Here is a 23489-nt window from a genome sequence, read left to right on the forward strand (position 1 = left end):
TCACTGTTGAAGTAATTTTTTCCAGACAGTGCTTGGAAGTGACAATTCCCAAGCCTTCAAAAGCAGATGATGTTTTGGCTGCAGTGGAGAAAGGAGAAAAATAACCAAGAAGGACACAGGGGACAGTACTTTGTGAGAGAAGAGTCCCTAGAAATTATGTATTGCAAAATTAGTGTAAAAATTCCCTTGAGCAGCTGGAAAGATTTTAGCAGCTTTCTGGATCTGCCTAGCAGACTTAGTTGAAAATGACTCCTTTGGGATGCACAGGGAATGCACTGAAGTGCAGAGATTTTGCAGTGCCTTGCCACCCAGGGCCATCAGCCCGGGGCCAGGGCTTTAACCCTATACCTCCACATCCGCATACCTAGGAAGGAATTATTCATTCAGAGGGTGGTGAAGCACTGGAACAGGCTGCCCAAATAAGCTGTGGATGCCCCATCCCTGGAAGTGTTCAAGGCCAGGTTGGATGGAGCTTTGAGCAACTTGGTCTAGTCAGAGGTGTCCCTGCCCATGGCAGGGGACTGGAACTGGGTGGTCCAACATCATAGAATCATTAAGGTTGGAAAAGATCTCCAAGATCATCTGGTCCAACTCCTACCACCAATAGTATCCACTAAACCATGTCCCTAAGCACCATGTCCAACCTAAAGGTTGGTCCCTTCCAACCCCAACCTTTCTATGATTCTATGACCCAAGAAACCTCACATGACTTGGGCAGTTTTTCTTTTCCTTTTCTGAAGGAAAAGAGCTCTGTGTTTTGGAAGGGAATTAGGTAGAGACATTTTTTTAATATTTAGCTGTCCAACAGCTTCAATTGAGAAAAGAGGACAGTTCTAATTCAAATTTCTCTCCAAAGTCTGTTTGTCAGGATTTCTTCCTAGAACACTTCCTCCAGGTTTCACATGGGTACATGAAATGGTGCAGTCCTAGCCTTCAAAATCCCATGGGGAGGGGAAGAAAATACAAAGGCTTAAGAGGAGAAAACAAACTTAAAAGCCTTCTACAGTTGTTAAAATGATAACTTCCTGATGCTCAAGCAAGTCTCCAGGGTGCTCCTTCATCACCCCTTCTCAGGCCGGGACTGCCAGGAGCCGTGCCTGCACTGACGATTTCCCCTGGGCCACAATGTGGTGGCTGTGAGGTACTTGCTCCCTGTGAGAGAGAGTTCCTTGCACGGCTGCCCTAGCCCGTTCAGACCTCCACATGCAAAGGCTTCCTCCTCCTCCTATTCATTCAACTGAAAGCATTTAGAAAATGATCAGGCAGCCAAATAAAATCAGTCTGCCTCTGCATGCTGCAAGATCTTCAAAACTTCCCCCAGTGTGTATAAAGCAAATGGCTCTTACTCATGACCAATGCAATGTCTTCCCCAGCTGTAGACCACAGTGTGCTGAGCAATTACTGGAGAACACAGCAAGGCCCTTTTCAGACACACAGAGACCAGCTGGTCCTCTGAATTGAATGGGAACAAGCTGACAAAAAATGATCTACACCAGAACAAAAAAGAATCTCAACTGAGAAGAAAAAAAAAAGAAAAAAAAAGTCAGAGATAAGGTTAATGAACTGATTTCAAGGCCAGGTGTGGAATATGGTCACCTACCTTCTCTGTGTGTCGGGACAAAGAACTCGAGTCATTGGCTCCAGCCTCACCCTTTCCCAAAGCAGTCTACATACAAAAAACAGTAAGTTAGGGTTTCTTCAAAACATCCCAGACTGTAACTTGGAAACAAGATGTTGTGGCCACTTTGTCAAACCCCCATGTTACAGAAACATTTTTATTCCTTGGGGACTTTCACTAAGGACCTTTGGGGTGGGAAAACCAGTTTGAAAGTCGATTTTCTCCCTATGTAGTGAATTGGTTTACCTTGAGATTGATGGCTGGGGGGGTGGGGGGAGAAAGGGGAGGGTGATGCCTCTTGTGGTACCAGGTTAAAGCTTTGTGGCCAGGTAGGTTGTTTCAAAACCATTTTCAAGTCAGGTAACACATTTTCTTTTGACACTAATAAAAACCTCTCCCTGACCCCTGTCACACTGCAGAGCAGCTCAGCAGTGCCCTCTGTTTATGTGACACAACCACCGCTGCTGCAATACCATGTGGCCTGGAGCAGCTCTGGGAGCCAAGGCTCTGGCAGGAGGACAACAGAAAGGTGACAGCTGTAAATCACCCATGCTGCTGAGGACCAAAGTCCTGCATGTGCCTGATAAGCCATGCCACAGACAGAGTACATTGGAAAAACAGCCTAGGGCCTGGGACAAAGCATGCTTTGGTGCTGCCTGCTTCTTGCTCCTGCTCTGCTCCTTGTTGCTCCTGGCATTGTATCATCTACACAGCTGCTATACAGACATACTGTGAGGGGAAGGAAGTGTCCTGCCATACCCACTAATGTCCTAAGGCACTGAGGAGGAGGAAGATGGCTCAGCTGATGGGCTGAGCTGCACAGCCAGGGATGGGAAGGAGCTGCAGGCCAGCTGCAGTGAAGTCTGTGGCTCCATACACCCTGCTACACTGCCTGCATGAAAGGCACATGTGCTAGCTGAGGACCTGACTCAGAGAAGAAGCAAGGTCCCTCGGACTGCCTTTGCCTGTGCTCAGCATCTGCTCCATGCCCTGCGGCCCTGCCCTTGTGGTTGGTTTGGTGAGGGCACAAGCCTGGCACAAGCCCTGGCTCTTGCACACATGGGAGTATGGGTCCATGAGCAGGCTCTGGCCTCCTGCAACATCAAAGAGCAACCCTAGCTTCTGACATGGCTTTGGCTCTGACCAGTAGCCCCCCTCCACACAACGCCCAGGCACAGCGGCAGACAGCACAGGCCACCAGCCATGCCCCATGGGCGGCCTGGCCCAGGTCAAGCAGTGCTGTCAATGAGGGAACATTGCAGCGGGAGCCGGGGCAGCCGTGGGGTGGGTCAGCTTGAGTTTTCTCATGCTGAAACACAGCATGGACCCACGTGGGAGCAGAAAGGAAGGACCGAGAGCTGAAAGGTGGATGGGCTCTGCAGGCACCTGTGCTTGCTTGGGCAACGTGGGTGAGGTGGCAGAGACCGTGGTCTGCCAGACTTAAAGCAATGAGTTGTGCCTGACTAAAAAGTACCCTATTTCCAATGACTGTCATGAATCAGGCATATGTTTCCTGTCTGATCCATTAATTACTGACACTGCTATTAGTATGATTAGTAGTTTACTTCAAAGTCAAAATGCAATTCCATTTTTATGGCAATCCCCCTTATGCATACATAACAGAATAGCAAAAGTCCACATTTCCAAGTGGTTTGGATGGCCTCAGCCACTACACAAAACAGGTCCAAAAATGCTCTACCAGAGATCTCACACAGTCTGCAGTTGGAAAGTCACTGCATCACATAAATCATTTGTGGAGTAGGACTATAAAATTTGGCAGTGGAAGGCTATTATCTTTACTGAGAAGTCAGCACAAATTGCCTTGTTTTTTGTTTTGTTTTGTTTTTCTTCCTTTAGCCAAACAAGGTAGTCTTTTCCCATTACTGGCAATAGATAGTGACATTTTCTTCATTTCATTGATTTTGTGACAGCTGAATGACATTGTGAGCTTAGGTGGTAGAATGGGTTATGAATTCTTTCTCTGTGCTGTGTATGAAACCATCATCTGTCTTCCAGAGCTTGAAAGACTGAAAGAATTGTGGTGAAGATGAGCAAAACAGGAAAAAAATAAATAAATAATAAATCATTTTCAGAGCATACTAAAAAGAAAACCCACAGGGAGGGAGGATATGGAAGAACAGGTCAGCTAGAAGAGCTGGGTTGGCATTACCTATTTCAAAGCTTTCTAGGTGTCTCAGGAACAAGCAGTGAAATAGAGCATCCAGAGAAAAGAAAGCCTAAACTGAAATTTCTGACCTTCACCAACACTTCCATAAATATTGAGGTTGTCTGAATCTGGGGTATTTGACTCATGTCAATCTCAAGCCAAGAGTGATAGTCCTTTAAATAAACCGCTGAGCACATCGAGTGCATTTTCCATGAACGCCAGTCACAGGTTTGATATCTGTTGAACAAGATACTGTAGTTCCAGGGAGAGCTTTAAAATCCCCTCCTGGAGTCAGGGGATCAGCCGCGATGCAGGCAGAGGCCACATGAGCAGCACGTCCCTGCCATCTCCTGGTGCAAAGCAGAATAGCGACCGCCTGCTGCTGCGGGCATACAAGAACTGCCATTATTATTATTGTTTTTGTTTTGTTTTGTTTTTGTTTTTGTTTTTGTTTTGGTGGCCATTCCCGGCAGCTACAAATGCTCGGTGCTCAGCCCTGTGAAGTCTCACGGGAAATTATGACAGCCTGAGCTTCCCATACCGTGCTTCTGAGGGGGGGTCTAGACCATAAAAACCTGTGTCACATTTGGAAATGAAGTTATCAACGCTGCCATAAATACAGTGGCAGGTAAAACCGACATATTACTGTCTAAAGTAAAGTGCTTGTCAGCTGTCAATCAGCCATTCAAAAATATTCACGAAGAACAAAAGCACTCGCCATCTGCTAAACTTCTTAGCAACATGCAGTTCAGTGAAAATATCTGCAGAGATCTGCTAGCACAGAAGGAGGATTAATCTTCTAATTTACTGCTTTATGTGTGAGTTCTTAAAATTCACCAATCAACCAGTACGGTGCAGATGTTTGACTTCTCTTTCAAACAGCTCTGGCTGCGTTCATCATGCAGTGAACACACACATTTGAGCTTCATCTCTGCCACAAATTCAACAGCATAAAGAAGGCTGCAGCAGGACTGCATCAGCATTCAGTCCTAGTCTTGATTAAATTAATGTCAAAACTCCAGTTTGGTTCCACTAATGGCAGGATTTCATACTCTGTAGGATCAGAGTTTTATATCTATTAACTATCACAGCATGAATTGCGATGTGCAACTGTGCTATTGTGAATGTGCAAAGGTTTGCAAAGTCAATTACTCGAAATTTATTGAATGATTCTAAATCACAAATATGCTGGAAGAACTCCAGATCCATTTGTTGTCTCACCATGAGCAGAAATAAAAGAATAACTTAATGGTTATTTCAGCTCTCAATCAGATTTTTAGCTGGGGTATCAGAGTTCATCCTAGCCACCCATGTGCTCATAAGTTACTGTTGCAAATACCCATAAACCTACTGCTGAGGTTCTCTAATTGCTAAACAAATCCTATTTCAGCCAGGACTTTAGAGATCCCATCACCAGGAGCTGTACTCTAAAGGGGAAATGGATCTGTCACTCTCACATGTTACCAGCTATGACTGGCAAACCTAGAGAGAAAGTACACTAAAACCACTCCTGAGCTGCAGAGGAGATCTCAGAACCTTTCCATGGGAAAAACCCAGTTCCATTATCTGTCAAGTCAGCTATTTTGAGCAAGAGTCTTGGTTAGTCTCTTCTCCCTGCTGACATCCCACAGGCAGTGCTGGAGGTACACTGATAGTCCTCCATGTACCTTCAGCTTCTACTAGACCTCAGGAGGAAGGTTTTTAAAGTTATTTAGAGGGCTGAAAACAGCAAGAAATGCCTGTGAAGACTGTCAAAATCTAAAATGGGCAATGGAAGTTAGGAACCAAATCTACTTCCATGCTTATACAAATCCATCTTCTGTACTTATGCACCTTTGAAGGCGTAGCCTACTGCAGCCCCACATTTTGGCTACCCCTCACCCAGGTTTCATTAGACTTTTTGGGGGGAAAAAAAGGTACCATTCACTCTTCACCTTCACAATTGCTCCAGGAGACCTGAGGGGAATCTTGTCCTTAATACCAGAGAGGAAATTGCTTCCTCCTAACAACAGCTGCTCTGCTATTGTACCCTGTGGTACAGGTACACAACGCTGCTTAGACCACAGACAGAAGAAAGGGTTTGTCAAAGAGAGAGAGAGAGAGAGAGAGAGAGGATGTTTTGCATTAATTTATTCACTTTTTAATGTGCTGATTTGCTTTCAAAATCAAACTCCTTGGTACAAATCACCCAGCTGATTCCACCAAGTGACAGCCAAGGGTTGTGTCCCTTTCTGAGGATGTAAGATCCCAGGCAGGGTCACCAAGATCACAAGACAACATGGGAACTGTTTTTTCTCCACAAACCAGTTTTAATTTACCCCAGCTGTAAAGGTCCAAACCTCAAAATGTTTACGTCTGTTAAGGTCACCAGAAATCTTTCTCCCGACAGATGTCCTATTGTAATGGGAGCCCTCTCATGAGAAAAAAAAAAATATCCACAAGCTAGAGACTGAGTTTCAAAAAGCAGCAGCTTGGACTGTCATTTGCTTTCATTTACAACCTAAAAATGCTACAGGAGTTTTTAAAAACTTCAGGCTAAGAAGAGAAAGCAGCTGCCCAGGTATTTTTACATGTGTTAATGCATATACTTTACACTGAAGGACAGTTCCATGCCAACACACCAAAACTCCAGCTGGCACTTACCTGTCCTCAGTTACGGTCTGTTCTCCGTGGAGGCAGGTGATAGAGGATGTTTAGGTTCTGAAACAGCAGAAGTATGTGTCACTTGTAGTAACGCTATTTGTAATGATAACAAGATATTACTGTCCTAGTTCACATGCTTTGAACTAGATAGAGCTCAAAGCATTTTAAAAAATGAGGCAGTCATTAGCAAAAAGGGAATTGAAGCATCAAGAAAAGATATCAAAATACATAGCAGATGAGTATTAGAGCTATTCTCTACTAATTTGCTGATCTACAGTGCCTCCATGGATGTGTTTTGGTATTGTGCATGACTTAAACATTTATTCTTTTACTTCAGTTGCTGATGTGTGAAGATTATTTTCCAATTTTATTTTTCCTTTTCTAAACAGATGTGTTGGAAAAAATTCAAAGCTTCTGTAAACTTAACTATAATCAAAATATAGGCTCCTAGCTGTTATTTTTGGAAAGCATGGTTTGAAACTCCTTTTAAGCACCATAAATCATAGAATACAGCAGTTGGTGCAGGATACAAACGTATGTGAAGTGCAAAGCTCTGCAAAAACATGCAACTTCAGTGTACTATGGAGTTTTAAATACATCTGAGTGAAAGAGAACTTAAAATGGAAAAACAAAACCATTTCTCCCAAAGCAATGTGCCGTGAACAGAATATTTTTAGTGTTATTCAACAAAATGCCAGCAAATACTGATCCACCCACTGGAAGATGAGAAGTGATATACAAGCATGTGTTATTGTTTTTGTTATTACACAACTGCAAAAGTCCAGTAGTCTTACCTCCTCTAATTGTGAACTGGCTTTTCAAAATCATTATTTTGTTTTTTATTTCAAAACCACTTCATTACACAATTTATCTAACTTGCTTTCTTGATTGATACAGATAAAAATAATCTTGAATATTCTACAAAAATGTTTGTTTCCCTTCAATGTTTTTTCAAGTAATCTAAATGTAAGTTGTTTTTTTCTCTGGTCTTGATTTTTTAACACAGCCAGTAAACTTCAAATCACTTATTTGTACAGTTTTACTGCAGACTTAGCACCTCAAGGTTTCTAAGCCCTCCTCTTCCAAACACATCGGTTGAATGATGTAAAATGCCAAGATGCTTTCAATAGCACTTTGGCTTACAAGGAAGGCCACTCTACAGCTATTATTACCGCCTCACCTTTCCAATATCTTGCTAAAAGCTACTTAGCTGTTTCAAAGAATGCATATTGCCCTTACAGTGATTAAGGGAGACACACACACAGAGCCCTAAGAAAACTTAGCAGCTGAGAAGCTATTGACTAATACTAAGTACATAACATCTGAAGCACATACCAAGGTCAGTAGGGCTTTTACAAGAGCTGTCTGTGCAATCTCACAGATGGACCTTTATATCAGTGCAGAGGCTGTGATCAGACAAAGTGGCCAATTTGCCTTGGGGCACGAGTTTAAAACATTCCTTGATCTGTTTAAAAAACTCTCTAGGCTCCAGAATCAGTAGAGGCAGCGACAAGCAATAATAAAGGTCTCATTAAGCCTCCGTGGAATCAAATACAAATTCCCCTTGTTGCTGGTCTCCCCGACTTCAAACGCTCACTTAGTTGCTTGAGGAGAGCCCTGGGAAGAGGTGGGAGCCAGGGCCAGCAAAGGTCACAGCTGAACCCTCCATTTCACTACAAGAAAATAAAGGCCTCCTTATATGTAGCAAGCGTCTGCATTTATACGCTTGGCTCAGGCCTGGTGAAAGACTCTGGCATAAATAGGTCTTTGAACCAAAAACACTTCCTGGTGCAGCAGGGTGTAATAGTACCTGATACTTAATCTTGCAATGGTTCCTTGGTTTACATGCCCGTTAACTACAGGGTATTCCTCCAGCTATCAGATTTCTGCTTGGGCTTTGGTCAAGCTCTAGTGCACAAAGCTTCTGTGTCTAAGCAAACTCCCTTATTTTACAATACAGAATGTCAGACTTGGCTGCTTTTCCTAAACGTTCAAACAGTTAGTTTAATGCCCTGAAGGGTCAATTAAATATATATACAGCAATATCATTAGTTTAACCAAAAACATGAGATAGAGAACTGTTAGAATACAAATGAGCAAAACTGTTGGAATAAAAGGCAGCTGGATGTTTTCCAGAAGACTTTTAGGGAAAAGAAAAGCTAGTTTGATCTCCCGCTACATGAAATGCTCTTGTATACTTTGAACAGCTTTTATGCTGTTCATATCATATTTTTCCTTCCTCTTTGAGAAAGTGTTACAGTGAAAACAAGGCTGTTGGCAAACGCTATAAGGGTTAACACATAGGAGCTACTTCAGCAGGAGAGAGGGCCATCAGTTGCAAGTACATCCTTCCTTTGCCTCTCATCAATCTGAAGAACCAACTCTACCCAAATCCCCATTAAAGCACAGAGTGACAGCACTATGGCTTTGCTATAAGCACCAGCTGTCTCACTTGCTTTTTCACCTTTATTCTTCTTTAGGACTCGCAGAAGGTTTAAAATAAATAAGTACATACCTTTCCAAAGCACTCGGAAATGGTAGTAGTAACTTCTGTCTCAGCTGCTATGCTAATTTGTGGGAACTATATGAAGGCTGATTATGGCTGATCATCGCAGCCACCATTTTCTCTGCTGACTTTGCCACAGAAAAAGCCCCTATTCCACATCTGGGATGTCATCCAGAGAGCAGAGTGCAACCATCATCATTTAACAGAGGTAAATGAAATAATGTCATCAGAAATACATGCTGGTCTACACTTAGGAGACAGCTATGCCATAATCCAGATTGGAACCAACATCCTTGGGGACAAAAGTTATCCAGCCTCTTACCTGTTGTCTCAACCACTAAGGTCTTGGTGACTTATGCATATGTTATCTGTAGTTCTCACTGTAGTGAAGTTATTCTTGGTTAGAAATAGCCTAGTTTCCTGAGTAACCAGGCTGATAACTGACAAGGAAGACCTGGTCAAGATGCAACACTTTAAAGTCAGTTTTGTCCTCCACTTACCACACTTGGAAAATAATCATTCTTCTCATGACTTCTTTGTACTTGTACTCAGCTGTGTTCTTAGTAGCTCTCCCCAGTCTGCAATACACATGAAAGGGAGAGAACAGCTGAAAAAACATTGCAGTGGCCCATTCTGGTAGGGACAGATAGTTGTTGGGGATTGCTTGGACACAGGAAAAAATTGCTTGGCCTGCCCGTGATCCCGAAAGAATCCTGTAGGATGAAGGAAAGTGATCTTGATCTACAAAAGATCTAAGGAAAATTTAATTCTGCTGGCATTGTGCACTCTCTGCTTCAAACTGTGGCATTTTGCCTACTCTGACCTTCCCCTCATTACTCCCTCCATCTCTCCCTGTAGCTGTCATCTACAGTTCCATCACCAAGAATATGTCAGCTTTGAGTCAGAACATTGCTGAAGGAGAAGTTCATGAGACTGAGCACTGAATTCATGACTATCAAAATAACTCTTGCTCCAGCTAGTCTTGTTCGAGGCTGTTATCCCTAGTATATTGATGCAGAGCAGCCATTTGAAAATAAGATGCCTTGACAGGTATGACTTTTATTAGATTCTCTGAAATCAGAAGAAATCTTGCCTGTTGAACCAGTTCAGTCCCTAAGAGTCCCAAAAGGCAGATCAGAAATGCCTGTAAATGTGTCAACTGGAACATCTGTTTTCCATTCTGCCAGTGTTTCCTACCTATCATGGGCAGATGGCAGGGTTGCTTACTCTCTTCATCTCATCTGTGATGCAGTATGCATATGACATAAGATCAGTGACTCAGTACACTGCAGAACAGTGGTAGCATCCATTCAGCATGTGCAGATTCCATTGGCTTCCATGGGATTTGCATGGCTGCCTGTCCCCATCACTGAGCATTCAGAAAAAGAATTGGTACCTTCTCAGCTCTCTCTGCACCTGAAAGCATTCCTAAATTAAAGACTAGTCATGTAGGCTGGGTAGGTAGGAGGCAAATTTCCCTTTGCATCTGTCTAGCATCTTCTACTACTCTCCTGCAAGATAAATCAGGAAAAGTCTTAACTAGACAGAAAATGTATCTTCAACCCAGAATGTTCTTTGAGTAGGGATGTGTCAGCCTTGCTCTGTCTGTGGTCTCAGCCCAGATTCCTGCCCATGCTTCACCTGGGAGGCAACATTTCCCTAGGAACTGACTCAGATGAAGGTAAATCTTGGTAGGACAAACTGACTTTCATTCTGAGCAAAGAAAGGAAGCTAGTGAACACCGGATGATAGAAACTCCCTTTTCCAGGATCCTTGATAAATCTGCCCCTCTGTGTACAAGTATGCATGCCGTATGATGTGTGTGTAAGGCAAAGGACCTGGAGAAGCCTGGATGGTCTGGATGACTGATGGCAACTTCAAGCCACAACTCTGATTAATGCAGATCACGACTCTGAGCTTTATAGGTTTGGAGTGGTCAATTCAGCCAAGCAGTCATGGTTTCAAAGTCTGCAGTGTAGCCAGTTAACAGACATTATAAAATTGGCACTCAAAGAAATTTAATATGTTTACCTAAATGAGTCATATAGTTAGAGCAGTTCATTACCAGAAGCACAGCATTTAAAATCCAGAGGTTTGTTTTGTTTTGTTTTAGTATATGACTGTATTACAGTAGTAACTGAATACATGGATCAATGTGTCACACAGGATTAAATCAAAATAAACTATTTTCTAAGAGGTTTCTAGCACAATTTTATTTTTTTATCTTTATTGTTATACTGATTCTCACATTTTTCCCCACTTCTACCAAAACCTGCCTACCTTATTCTTTCACCCTTTTGGAGTATAGATCCCCTGGATCTATTTCTTCACTTTTTCTCTAAGTGTTTTTTTCTTTCTTCAATCCGTTGTTCTGGATGACCCTAGGATTAGCAATATCACTGTGAAGTGTCATAGCTTTAGAAATAATTGCTCCAGAGGTCTACATGACTCACAAACACAGAAATCTCAACTGAGTAGCAAGTCATTGTAAATTAACACTGATAAAATGTATACTTTTCATCACCACTTGTCTTGTTTGACTTGTAGACCTGTACACAATTATGCCACAAGTGGCAGAAACTATACTAAGAGTATTGAACGGTGTTTTACTTGGGTTATTCTCATCAGTTCATTTTTAAATCCACCTTATAAACAACCATCTCTAATACCCCAAAGAAACCACAGTGAGGTTCTCAGAAAATAACATGATCCAGTGAATGAAGACTGGTAATTACACAGGGGCTTCACCAACAATTTCATGCCAACATGTTAATTTTTGGAAAATCCCACTGCAAAGAAGACTAGATTCTTCAACCCACTGGCCACAACCACCATAGGAAGGAAATAGCAACAGACATTCAAGCACTCCGTTCACATTTCAGAATGCAGCCTACAACAGCACGCACTAAAATGCCTGGTATGTATCACCTATATCTTGGTAGAACAGTGTCAAGGCTTCGACTTATACCCATTTAAGTATTTGGGGTTTATTTTAGCAATTTATTTTAGGAATGAAAATATTTTTACTAGTCAAACTCTGATACATGGAGCAAGCCTCTCAGGGTTGGAAAATGTGGTGAGTAGAAATTCCACCAAAGATGGCCTTATGGATTCAAAATGCTGACACCGTGATAATCAGGTCATCAGAAAAGTGGGTCCCAAAAAGCACGCAGCTGTTCCTGCTGACTGGTATGTGCATGTGTGTGTATGTATGCACACACACACGTATGTATACACTATATATTTTATACACATGAGTACAGTTATTGTGTTCAAATACTTTATGGATTATGATTAGAGTTGACAGAAAGATCAGCGATGACATAAAAAGTGATTTTGTATGGGCAGCTGAGGGATACAGGGTGTAGCCATTGTCAACAAAGTATTCAGAATTTGGCCTTCATGTAGCACTTGGATTTTTATTTTTATTTGGTTTAGTAAAAGTGCACTATGGCAAGGCCATTACTGTATGTACCAAAGTGACTTTAAAAAGATATTGGCTCCTAAAGCTTGCAGTCAGAAAAATGTAGAGGCTGGTTCAGGTTCCCTCAAGAGGCTTGCTGAAATTCAAACATCTGTAAACCTAATTCAGGTCTGTGCTATTCTAAAAAGAGTTATCACCAAAGTTGATTCTCTATTCACCTTGCTTTTAGTAAATTTATCCAAAAATACATGAAAGATGTGGGTTTTGAATTCTCATCTTAGCTGAGGACAGACCTCCAAGCATCCTGCAAGAGGCATTACCATAGACAGGCATACTGGCAGCAATTAGGACCCTATTTCCAGAATAATCTTGCCAAGCTTCTCCTTCCTAGAAAGATCCAGTGATGAGAGAAACTAGTGCCCAGGACTATTTAATACACTTCTACCTAGGATGCATTTTAAATGTAGGATACGTTAATTTACAGCAATTTACAGCAAAGAAAACCATGACACTAAATTATGAAGCCCTCTGTGTTATCTGATGTAGACTACATCATATTGATGTAGAGATTAATTAAACTATGCAAAGCAAGAGCTGAAGAAGGATGAGACTTTGAATCATGTATTTCTGAAACCTTTTGGAAGGGAGGGGAGGCTGTGATGTTCAACAACTTCCCAGCACTGTTGAAATTATTTGAAAAAAGTCAGTCAGTGGGGTTCACTAGAGGCAAATAAATCAAAACTCAAAGTTCTGGACAAATAAATTTCCTAGCTTGTCAGTTTACTCAGCTTTGAAATACAGCTTTCCCAGGGGCATTTACTCTAACCACTGATTTTCCAGACCTCTATGAACACTTGGGCAAAAGAAAGCAATTACATGGTCACGGCTGCCTGCAGTTGCAGGGGACCGGACCTGTAAACACACAAGGTCCTTCCCAGGGACAAACGAGGTTGAAATTAATGTGTGTGAACAGAGAATCGGGCACTGCCCTGGAGCTCTTTCCCAGGTGGGCTGACTTTATTTCACAAGTAACAAAAGAGGCAGGAAAATTACTCAGAGCATGGTGGTTTTAAGAATTTTTCCAGCTCCAGCACATGCACACATTCTGTTAGGCACCATGGGTCATTAGGATTATGAAATACCCAACTTATGGGAGAGGATCCTCCTTTTGTCTTACTAGGATCTCACTGGAGTGGAAAGGTAGAGAAATAATTACGTCCAGTCCCAGTGTTAAGAGGAGACTGCCACGGATGAGTGAAATTCAGCAACAAAAAGGGTAGGGCTTGGAGAAATTCATCACGCATCTCATCTTCTCTTTATCTACAAGCCAAATTCACGCTGTATTTCTGTGAGCACTGTCATAGAAGCCCAAACACATTTTCTCCAAGGAGATATGCTAGTGAAAGTAAAATAACAGCAGCATTTAAAGAAAAAATAAAATAAAATAAAAATTAATTGGCAGCATCGTTAGGGCCATTTAGTGTAACTTCCCGGCAGCCCAGTGATCAGACATTTACCAGGATGCGCTGGGTTGATGTCGGCCCCCTCCCCACGATGCGAAGGATGTGATGTGAGGGAGCCGGGGACAACATCGAGGCGGTGCCGGGAGGTGGCACTGTGGCTCTGCAGCAGCAGCCGGCCCCAAGAGCTCGCCCATCGCCCCGCGCTGCAGAGACATGGAAAAAAATAAAAATAAAAATGCTTCACACGGCATAGGAACATCACCATTTTCTGACTCGCTGTAGCAGGATTTTTCTGATGGGTAACTCTCACCAAGGACATGTCTTTCAGATAACTCCCACTGCAGGAAGACGTGCCACACAGCCCTGGCATGCCCACTGAACCCACTTCTTGTCTCAGTGTTTCATCTTCCTTCTGCCCTCTCTCTGAGGAGCAGGCTCAGGCTGTCCCTTTTGGTTACCCATCCACCTTGCTTATGGCTCTTCTCCATCAGCAGATGACAAAAAGTTCTTTATGTCCTTCCCCTTTTCCAACTTCCTGGCTAGCAGCCACCACTGTACTACTGATCTTATTGTCACCATCGTCTCCAGTCCCTTGTTATCTCCCATGATCTCTGTTTCCCTGGGGCTCCTGCCTGCTTTTGCCTCACTGGGCTGCTAGCCAGTGGGACTCCGACCTCATGGGTCTGCAGACTCCATTCTTCAACTTCTTTGCACCCACTTGGTGCCTGTTCAGGGTGGTGGTCCCTTGGATCCTGCATCCTGTAGGATGCCATCACCCCAGGAGCTGCAGCAAGCAAGCTTGTCAGGGGAAAGCAGTATGTTGGCCACCCAGCCCATCAAAGCCTAGCACATCACAAGGCAACACAGGCAAGAAAATACCCCTTCTTCACTTCTGCCATGGAGCCCTTCCTTGTCTGTACTCCTGACTCAGTGTTGTCATTGCTTTGTGAGTTCTCATGGGGAAGCATCTTTCCTTCACATGATTTAGGGTTGAACCATCTTAATCCTGCATCAATCATAGGTGGTTTGTGGCCTCAGCACAGCACACAAATTCTCACAGACACTGCAACACAGAGCTTCTACCTCCTGATCACAGCTTTTCTGTAGGTGCTCATCAGAGAATCCCCTTCCCGAAGACTAAACTATGACCACATTCTTCATATCAATAAGAGGACACTGGTTTATTATAGGCTGCATGAAGCTGCAAAGTTTCCTTTTGTAATTCAGAACATCTCTGGAGCTCACAGAGCATCCAGCTGAATGTGAGCTACCGGCTATATGTCTCTGAACATGTCACCCACCATTTCAGAGAAAACGAGAGAGATTTCATTTCAAAACTGGATGAAAAGTGAACACCTTCTTCTCCAGGTCTGCAGTATAAGGCCCCGTGTTTGCTGAATGGAAATCTGGGGTAATGAGGCTGATGTCACTGTTTAACTAGTGAAACTGAGGGAAGACTTTGACTCACTAATTCCAACATTCAGCTGAACAATGCAATATTCCCTTGGGTCATAGCCTTAGGAAAGTAGTGCCCGTTATTTAATTGGTTCATTAAGATGGTGCCACTCAAGAATCAGCCTGTCAGAAGACTAAATCTGCCCAAGCCTCGCATGCCTCAGCACATTTTTTCATGGCAATGTTGCAAGTTTGCTAGATTCATACAGCTCTTAAGACATGCTTTTTCAAAGCTAGCTTGCCCTCTTATGCCTAAAAATAATTGCAGGTGGGGTTTATAATTGCTAGGACAAGTCGCAACTCTTACACATCAAACTACCCTACTGTCTCTGCAAGGCTAGCACCAGGAAATAATCCCCTAGTGCACTGGAATAATGTTGTTAACAAGTCAGGCACTCAACAAGTCAAGTTGGGAAAAGCATTCAAAAGCTGGGAAAAGCAAGAACAGAAGCATTCTGTGCATACTTATACCAGCCTCTTTGTCAGTACAACTTGGACACCAGAATTACTTGATCATATAAGAACCTAACATAGCATCACAGCTGACCCTACTCTGAGCATGGGTTGGACCACATGACCTCTGAGACCCTCTCCAAGAAAAAGTATGCTGTGATATATAAACATTTTCCTATAAGTTTTGCCCTAGGGCACATATATTTTTCTGCACATGTAATAAATTGTGACCGCTTATTTAATGGCCAGCATTTCATAATTCTCCTAGTGGGTGTCCTCCAGGCTTGAACAGTGTAGATGGGTTCATGGAGCAACTCCCGAAGACTCTGGACACCTGAGCTCCACCATGCCACACCAGGACCTCAGCCGTCCTCACAGACCTGCTGCAGGAGGTCCCCTGAACCTCCAGGAGGGCCCAGGTCACTTGGGGCCTGCTGAAATGGTGCCTGCCTTTAATGCTCACCTCCACTCTGCTTTAAAAAGCATCGGCCTGGCTGCAAGCACTGTTCAGGTGCTCATGGAGCAGCTGCCAAACCACTAATTTAGAGACTAGCACATAAGGCACTAATTCCAGGTTAACTTCAGCAAGACAAACTTTAAACTAGATTATAGCTATACTGCACAAAACAAACTTCAGAAGAAAGGAAATAGCTTTGCACCACCAGCTGCCTTTACTAGTGACAAAGGTGCTCCTAGCTACTGTAAAAAATAGCTTGGATATAATTTATATAGACAAAGAACCTAATTTCGTCATAACTGCATGGCTCTTTGTATCCCTAAGGAACATTGAATTACACTTGGCCGTAATTTTGACCAGAGCAGAAGTTGACTCTTAATAGTCTTCATATCTTTTACTGTGCATAGCACAGAAGATGAGTGCTGAGCAATGTGGAAAAAGACCAAAATCTGCCAGATGCCCACCATACAAAGCAAGAAGAGTCCAGACAGAAGAAGATGTTCTATAACCACTCATTTTTGTTCCTTTTCAAATTAGGGCAAGGAGTGTGCATAGTAGGGTTCAGAGTAATTTTATATCTCACTTCACAGGTCATCATCAACCCTATTAGAAAGTTCCCAGCAGGATGAGATAAAGTCAGGTAAAGCAGGGAAGAAAAAGCAAAAATAAATATATATTTTTTTAACTTACACCATCTCAAATGAGCATCAGGCATGACTGAACCAGAGCACAGACAAGGAAATGCTGAAGCTACACAAGGAATGCTGCAGTGCATAAAGGTGGCAGAAACGTGGCCAAGGGAAGTACAGACAGAGACAGGCAAGCACCCAGCCAGAAAAACAGACACTCACTGTATATTTTACTTGCCTGATTTAAGTAAAACAGTATCAGCTCAAATGTCAGCTTGTCAAAGAGAGAAAGATTTCCGGAGCAGGATCACCGTTCTAGCCCGTGTTTATAGAGTCCCTAGGTTAAGAGGCACTTGGTTCATAGCTCCTGGGAGCTACCACAGTACTGAAAAGTAAACATAAATAACGCAGCTAAGAGACATCTTCAGAAGCCTGCATCTCATTCTGAGAGCCCCGCGTGATACGCACGTCCCCCTGGGACTAATATTTCATTTAAATCTGAGGCTCAGCATTCACCCTCTTGAACAGAGTATTTATTTAAAATTTCCTCCGGCCTCCCAGGCAAAACCGCTGGCAGCCCCGCTCCCTGACACAGCCCTGGCTGCCTGGCCGAGCGCCAGCCCTCAGCTTTTCGCTGCTGTGTCCCCAGCTCGGGGAGTGCTGACAGCCGGGATCACGGCCCCGGCTGCACACACACATACACAGCTGCGTCTCCTCCGTGTGCTTCAGCAGACCTCAGGAGGAAAAGAGGACAATGAGCAATGAGACCAACCCGGCTGCAGATGCAGCACTCTGCCTCACAGAGGATGTTCCAGAGGAGCCTGTGTGAGACCTGAGAGCAGGCAGATGTGCTGCCTTCCCTTCCCCGCCTGATCTCTGCCTGACTGGCAAAAAATTTGGAAACGTCCAAGTGTGATGTATCTAGTGATCGTGTCTGTTGACTGAAGCAGGAGTAGTCTTACAACTGGCTACTGGCACTTTTAATCTGATTGTCTCGGTACAGTTAGCTTTATTAACTGACCTTACCCGCGTTGTTTGCCAGTGAGATGAACGCACACCTGCTATTTGCTGTCTTATCACTTGGTTGAGTGGGGTTATAAAACATGAGGAAACTATGATGAGTGCATGTCTTTAACCATCGTTACAGCTAAGAGCGGCTTCAGGAAATCTCTGCAGATGGCTGTTTCCTGTCTTGAAGAGCACTCTTCTCACCTACACAATATGCTCCCACTGGTTATCACAAAACAAATATATTTATTATTTGTCTTGTCTAATTTCCATAATGCTGTAGTATCTTCTCAATATTAACATTCCTAGCACGTTTCCACTTAGTAAACAAAGCTTGTAAAGAGCAGTAAAATGCTGATAAAAAAGCAAATAATTAGTAATCCATTTATTTCTTTTGTGATTATTCTCTGCTGAAGGTGGACAATGCCTATTTGGTTAATGATCTCTCAAATCTTTTAAAGAAGCATCCAGAAATAAACTGTCTGCACTTAAAGCATATTAGCGCCCTCACAAAATGCTATGAAACCAATCTACAGTAAACTAGGGTTCACAATACAACAGTTTGCAAGAAAGCAAAGGAGAACAACACATCTCATTGAAATTTCAGGGTGAGCAGATTGTTCTCAGCAGATTGTTCACATTCTACTGAGGACTGAATTTCCACTAGGAAATGAAAAGCAACAGGAAAAAGTCAGGGGAGATTTTGAAACCACATCTTTTAAGCCACATCTTCAACTGGAGTCAGCTCCACTAACCTGAGCAAAACTGTGTTAGCTCACGTGCAGCAAGGACCTCCTGTCCCCTTGGGAAAAGGTCACTTCCAGCAGCAGAATAATACGTAACAGTATCCAAACCTCTAATCTTCAACAGATGGATATTACCATGAGTTGTGATCAGCCTTCCCTGACCACTCCTCTGAAAAGAAGTGCCCTCACCAACCTGGGAGTTAAACATAGTTAACAGCATTGCTCTGAAAAGCACTGTATTTTCTAGTCTTTTCCAGTGTCTCGCTCTCAAAATCTTCCTGGGACCAGTTGCAATCAAAAGAGTGAATAGTAGTACCTTCTTTTCTCTTCCAAGCTTCCTCTCCATAACTTCCAGAGCTTGGCAAGTAACCAGTCAGCATAAAATATTCTTTGACCAGGGTTGATTGACTTCGGCAACCATTCTGATGCCACAGTGTGCAATGCCAAGCCAGTCAGTTATTTTCCTTATCAATCCCATAAGGATTTAGACCAGGATGCATAAACAAAGGAGCAGGGAATAAGGAGGTGGAGCTGGGAGACGGGTGGACCCCTGAGGACAGTGGTGTTCAAACACCATTTAGAAAGGGATTAGCAATATCAGCTCCTGGAGAGGGAAAGCCACAAAAATGCCACGCATTAAAGGGTTTGAAAATGATTTCTTCACAGCTTCCCCTCTACCTCTCCCATTCAACCTACTGTAGACTTTGCAGCTCTAATCTAGTGAGTGGCTTACCTCCAAGTCTCTTGACTGTGATCCGGCCTCTCTGTGTAAGACAGAGGATGCCATTGTTCCCCACACATTGTTGCAACCGTTCCTCCTTGCCCTGAGTTTTAGAAATATAAATCAGCTAGAGATAAAGGGTGCTTGAAACAATAGTCATTGTACAGTAGTTACAGCCTTTTCTTGCTTACAATAATGAAATGTCAGTGAGAGTAGACCGAGAATAATGAAATACAGGAGGAATGAATCCCAACTGAAAAGCCCAGAGAGCTTCTAAAACAAGAGAATCCAGACATGGAAGCACAAGCACATCTTTAAGAGACTCAGATTCATTGTGCTGTGCTTCGAACCTCAGCAGAACTGTAAGAAAACATGAAAATTTGTGCAGAAAAAAAAAAATATATTAATATGTTAAAATGTGACATTTTACACGCCTTTTTATCAAAATGGGAATAAAAAGTGAATAAGAAAACAAATGAAAATGGCATCAAAGAGGAAAAAGGATTAAGAGATAGTAGATTATCCCCTTTGATTCCCAAAGGGGCAATTTATCACAGGGAAAATGCTGAGAGGGAAATATTCTGCCCCAGTCAGTTAATTAGCTTTTTGTAGTCAAGGTGTGTTACCCTTAGTTGTTTCCACCAGCATTATCAGTATGTGGGCAGAACTGCACAGACCACGTGGCAATGATAAAGAATTGTGTTATTAGTCTGAAGTCTTCAAAACAAGAGCAATGACAGTTAAAAATGGTAGAATAAGACAGCAGAACCATGTAGATATTTCTGTGGTTCCAAATTGCCATCCAGCTGCTCAGAGGGTACGTGATCAGCCATGGATGTTCACCATGTGTCCTCCCAAGCAGCATACAACACGTTCCTTCTCCTGTCATTGGCCACAATAACCTCAGTCCTGCAGATTTATTAGAAAAAAAAGAGGAAAGCAAGCTGAAGATGGCCACTAAGTTGAAGCCTGCATGTAGGCAATAAACTTTAAACAGTTTTTTTGGCTACTAGTCATGTTGAAATTTTGATAACAGCATGGCCATGTGATGTTTGGCATGTTAGTGGTTCAGGCTCTTTCTGGTGACTGGCCAACATGAACAGCTTAAGATATGACTAAAAACCTTAACCTGTAAAAGATACTTTGAGCAAGCAATCCTTCCCTCTCTTTGTGTAAACTTGGTGAAAGATGCCAGCTAGAAAGTTGTGGAGATTAAATCTCCCCGGACTATTCTCCCCCTGTGCCAGGAAGCGATTGGGTCTAAAAAGCACTCAGGCCCTCATACTTTTCTAACGAATGGCTGCAGTCAGTGTCGAAGCACTGTATTCACATTGTCTCTCAAGAGGGGCAAGAGAGCAAGACAGCTCAATGCCTACTGAGAGCACCCAGAACATGAAGATGCCCAGAGCTGGAACACCACCATTTTGGACTGATACATCCCTAGTTGTCCAAATGTGCTTTCCACAGTGCGATTCTGAGTGTTTCTTGAGACACACTGAAGTGTTTGGCACTTATGGAAGGCTTTTTTAAATGACTGAAGCCAAACTTTCCCAACATGTGGTGGTGCTTGGAGAGAGCACCTACACACTATAATGTTCTGCTTTTGCAGTTTGGTTCATATCTCACTGAAAACTTCTCAGGTTTAGCAATGAATGACTTAAATCAATACAGTCCACCCTCCAGATGCAGAAATGCACTCAGAGCAATTATTTAGCATTTGTGTGAGAATTTATCTCTTTGACCAAAGCCAGTTATTTATGATTTATTTATGATTTATGAATAAGACTTCTGTTTGGGAAAAAAAAAAAAAAAAAAAAAATGAATAAAGAAATGCTAGCTTGCTTGGCAACAGGCCTGTAATTATTTGGAATTTGGTGTGGGTGTGGTAAATCAGTGAAGCATACTCCCTGTATTTATTTAACAAATAAGTATACCTCTAGCACATTTGGCTGCCAACTTGTGATGATAATGAAGTTTGTTATTGAAATAACTCATCTTGCCTAAGGAAGGACAAAAAACAGATCAAACACACTTGAACTATGCCTCCCTTGCACATTATTGCTCCAACCTTTTGAGTTCCAGCTCTCCTTGAGGAAAAAAGCTTCACACCACTCTGTGCAAAGATGCAATATAAGAAGAAAAGACTCAGAGTTGACGTTTTAAGTTTGGGTGAGCTACCTTCACACCAAGCATCTAGAACCCATGAGCAGAGCACTTTGAGCAGTAGCGAGGCAGCACTGGAAGACACACTGTGCAGACGTCACAGCTGCAAAAAATGCAGAGTGCTTACCTTTTATTTCTTGAGGCCAATGCCAACTCTCTCTGTCTCCTACAAAATTTTCAGCATTTCTCCTCCAACACACCCAGCTTTTAGTCATTTGTTTGGCAGTCTGTGTCTTGGAAGGTTCCTGGTCAACTCTGCACCATAATTGGAGATGCCTTTGTTAAACCATACAAAGTATTCGTAAAATATAACTATATTAAAATATAGAACAGAGATGCTTCACCAAGCCAGATATCATTTGCATAATGCGTTCACACAGTAACTGCAAATGTTTGTGCCATTTAGACAAGGTGTACAAAAGTGAGCAAAGAAGTCTTCCTGTGGTGATCACGATTACCAGCTGGGTGAATTAGACATTTGAGCACAAATATCATTTAAGCAGGTGTTCTGTGCCCCAGATCATGTGCTGCTGTTGTCCATTAAACTCTGAACCCATTAAATTTGATGCAATAAATCTCCTCACAGATCTTGGGCACAGAACATTTCTTAATACATATTGGTAATGCCTAAGAAGGTGCGAGGGGAGGAGTGGCAGAAAAGTAACCAGTATCATGATCTTATGACATCCCATGTTGTAGCAATAACTCCTCCTGAGCCCCAGACAGAAATTTTACAGACCTTTTACATTAGTTGTAAAAAAGAACCTTTTCTTTGATTTGGGTATCAAATAAAGCCCCCATGCAACCCAGCACTTGTGTTATCTGATACAGGAGAGTTTTATGTCATTCCTGGAAAAAAAAATAGTTGTTAAGCAGACATGGTTTTCCTTTTTTAAGACATTTTAAGAAAGTCTTTTGAATCATTCAAAAGCTGTATCTCTTGAGTCTTCTCCATTTCTAGTTTGAAGCTTAGGGCAAAATACACATTACCTGTAGTGGGACCTACATCTCTGATCTGCTGTGTCTGTCAGATTAAGGTGCTGTAGTTCAGGATGTAACCAGCTGTAGCTGCTTCTCTGCCCCACTGCCATGATCACATAAATACCAATGCTGTCCATAGCAGCTTGATCTCAGAGCTCCAACTCGGAGAATCCCTGCCAGATATGAAGATAAGAACTGTTGGTGACTGGCTGCCTGTCCCAGTCTCACAGATATTAAAGTTCTCACAGAAGCAGAGCTGGCAGTAGCCTGTCCTCTGCTGAACTGCCCAAGATCCCCACTCAAAACAATAATTTAATACATTAATTAAGTCAATCCTTACTAAAATAGACTGTGCCATGCCAGGCAAGGAGCAATCACAGCATCTGTCCTGCCACTGCCCTGGTGGGAGGGATGTTCCCCAGCTAGATCAGGAGCAGACACCTGGGGCTAGGAACAGCTTCATCAGGTGCTATAGGGAGAACTGACAGGAGTCATGCATTTGGGCTTCAAAGGTCAATCTCAGCCCAAATCCCACAAAGGGAACTATTGGCTTTATGTGACTGCAGCAGAGAAGTGCTCTTTCTAGCACGGTAGTGTGCTGGCTGTGCTGTCTAACCTTCTCCATTGCTTTTCTTTAAGTTTGCGACTGGAGTAGGAAAGGCCGCCATTTCTAATCAGATGCATACATGACTTCATGATTGCTGGTGTATATACAAGCTAGGGAATGTACTCTATAACAGAATTCAAATGAGGTAAGACATGTCTATTAAATGTTTCCTTTTTTGGTATGTCTTTAAAAGTATATACATATGCTTTATTCTCATAGGCTGTCAAGTGTTGGCCTCCGATTGCCTATAATTCCATCTGCGCCAGCTTGTTAACACCATCAGGGGCTCCTCCCTTCTAACCTTCTGCTCTTTATAATATTGTTGGAAATAGATGGCTACAAAGTCACCCTGGAGATGCATGTTGTTGCCTAGCCAGGTTCAATTTGAATTTTAACGCAGTCAGGGCTTTAGCTTTGTTTTTGAGAGCTGTTTTCAAATGAGGACTTT

At 42.7% G+C, this 23489-nt stretch overlaps 1 long non-coding RNA gene across 2 annotated transcripts in view; it reads right to left on the reverse strand.

Moving 5' to 3' along the window:
- The window catches only part of LOC118165216, a 72365-nt gene that overhangs the window by 35093 nt on the left and 13783 nt on the right, over positions 1-23489 (reverse strand). For both annotated transcript variants that reach the window (XR_004749921.1, XR_004749922.1), the window contains exon 2: positions 9435-9512. This is a non-coding gene — a long non-coding RNA (uncharacterized LOC118165216). The remainder of the gene's footprint in view (positions 1-9434; positions 9513-23489) is intronic.

Source organism: Oxyura jamaicensis, chromosome 3 (assembly GCF_011077185.1).
Source record: "Oxyura jamaicensis isolate SHBP4307 breed ruddy duck chromosome 3, BPBGC_Ojam_1.0, whole genome shotgun sequence".
Lineage (NCBI taxonomy): Eukaryota > Metazoa > Chordata > Aves > Anseriformes > Anatidae > Oxyura > Oxyura jamaicensis.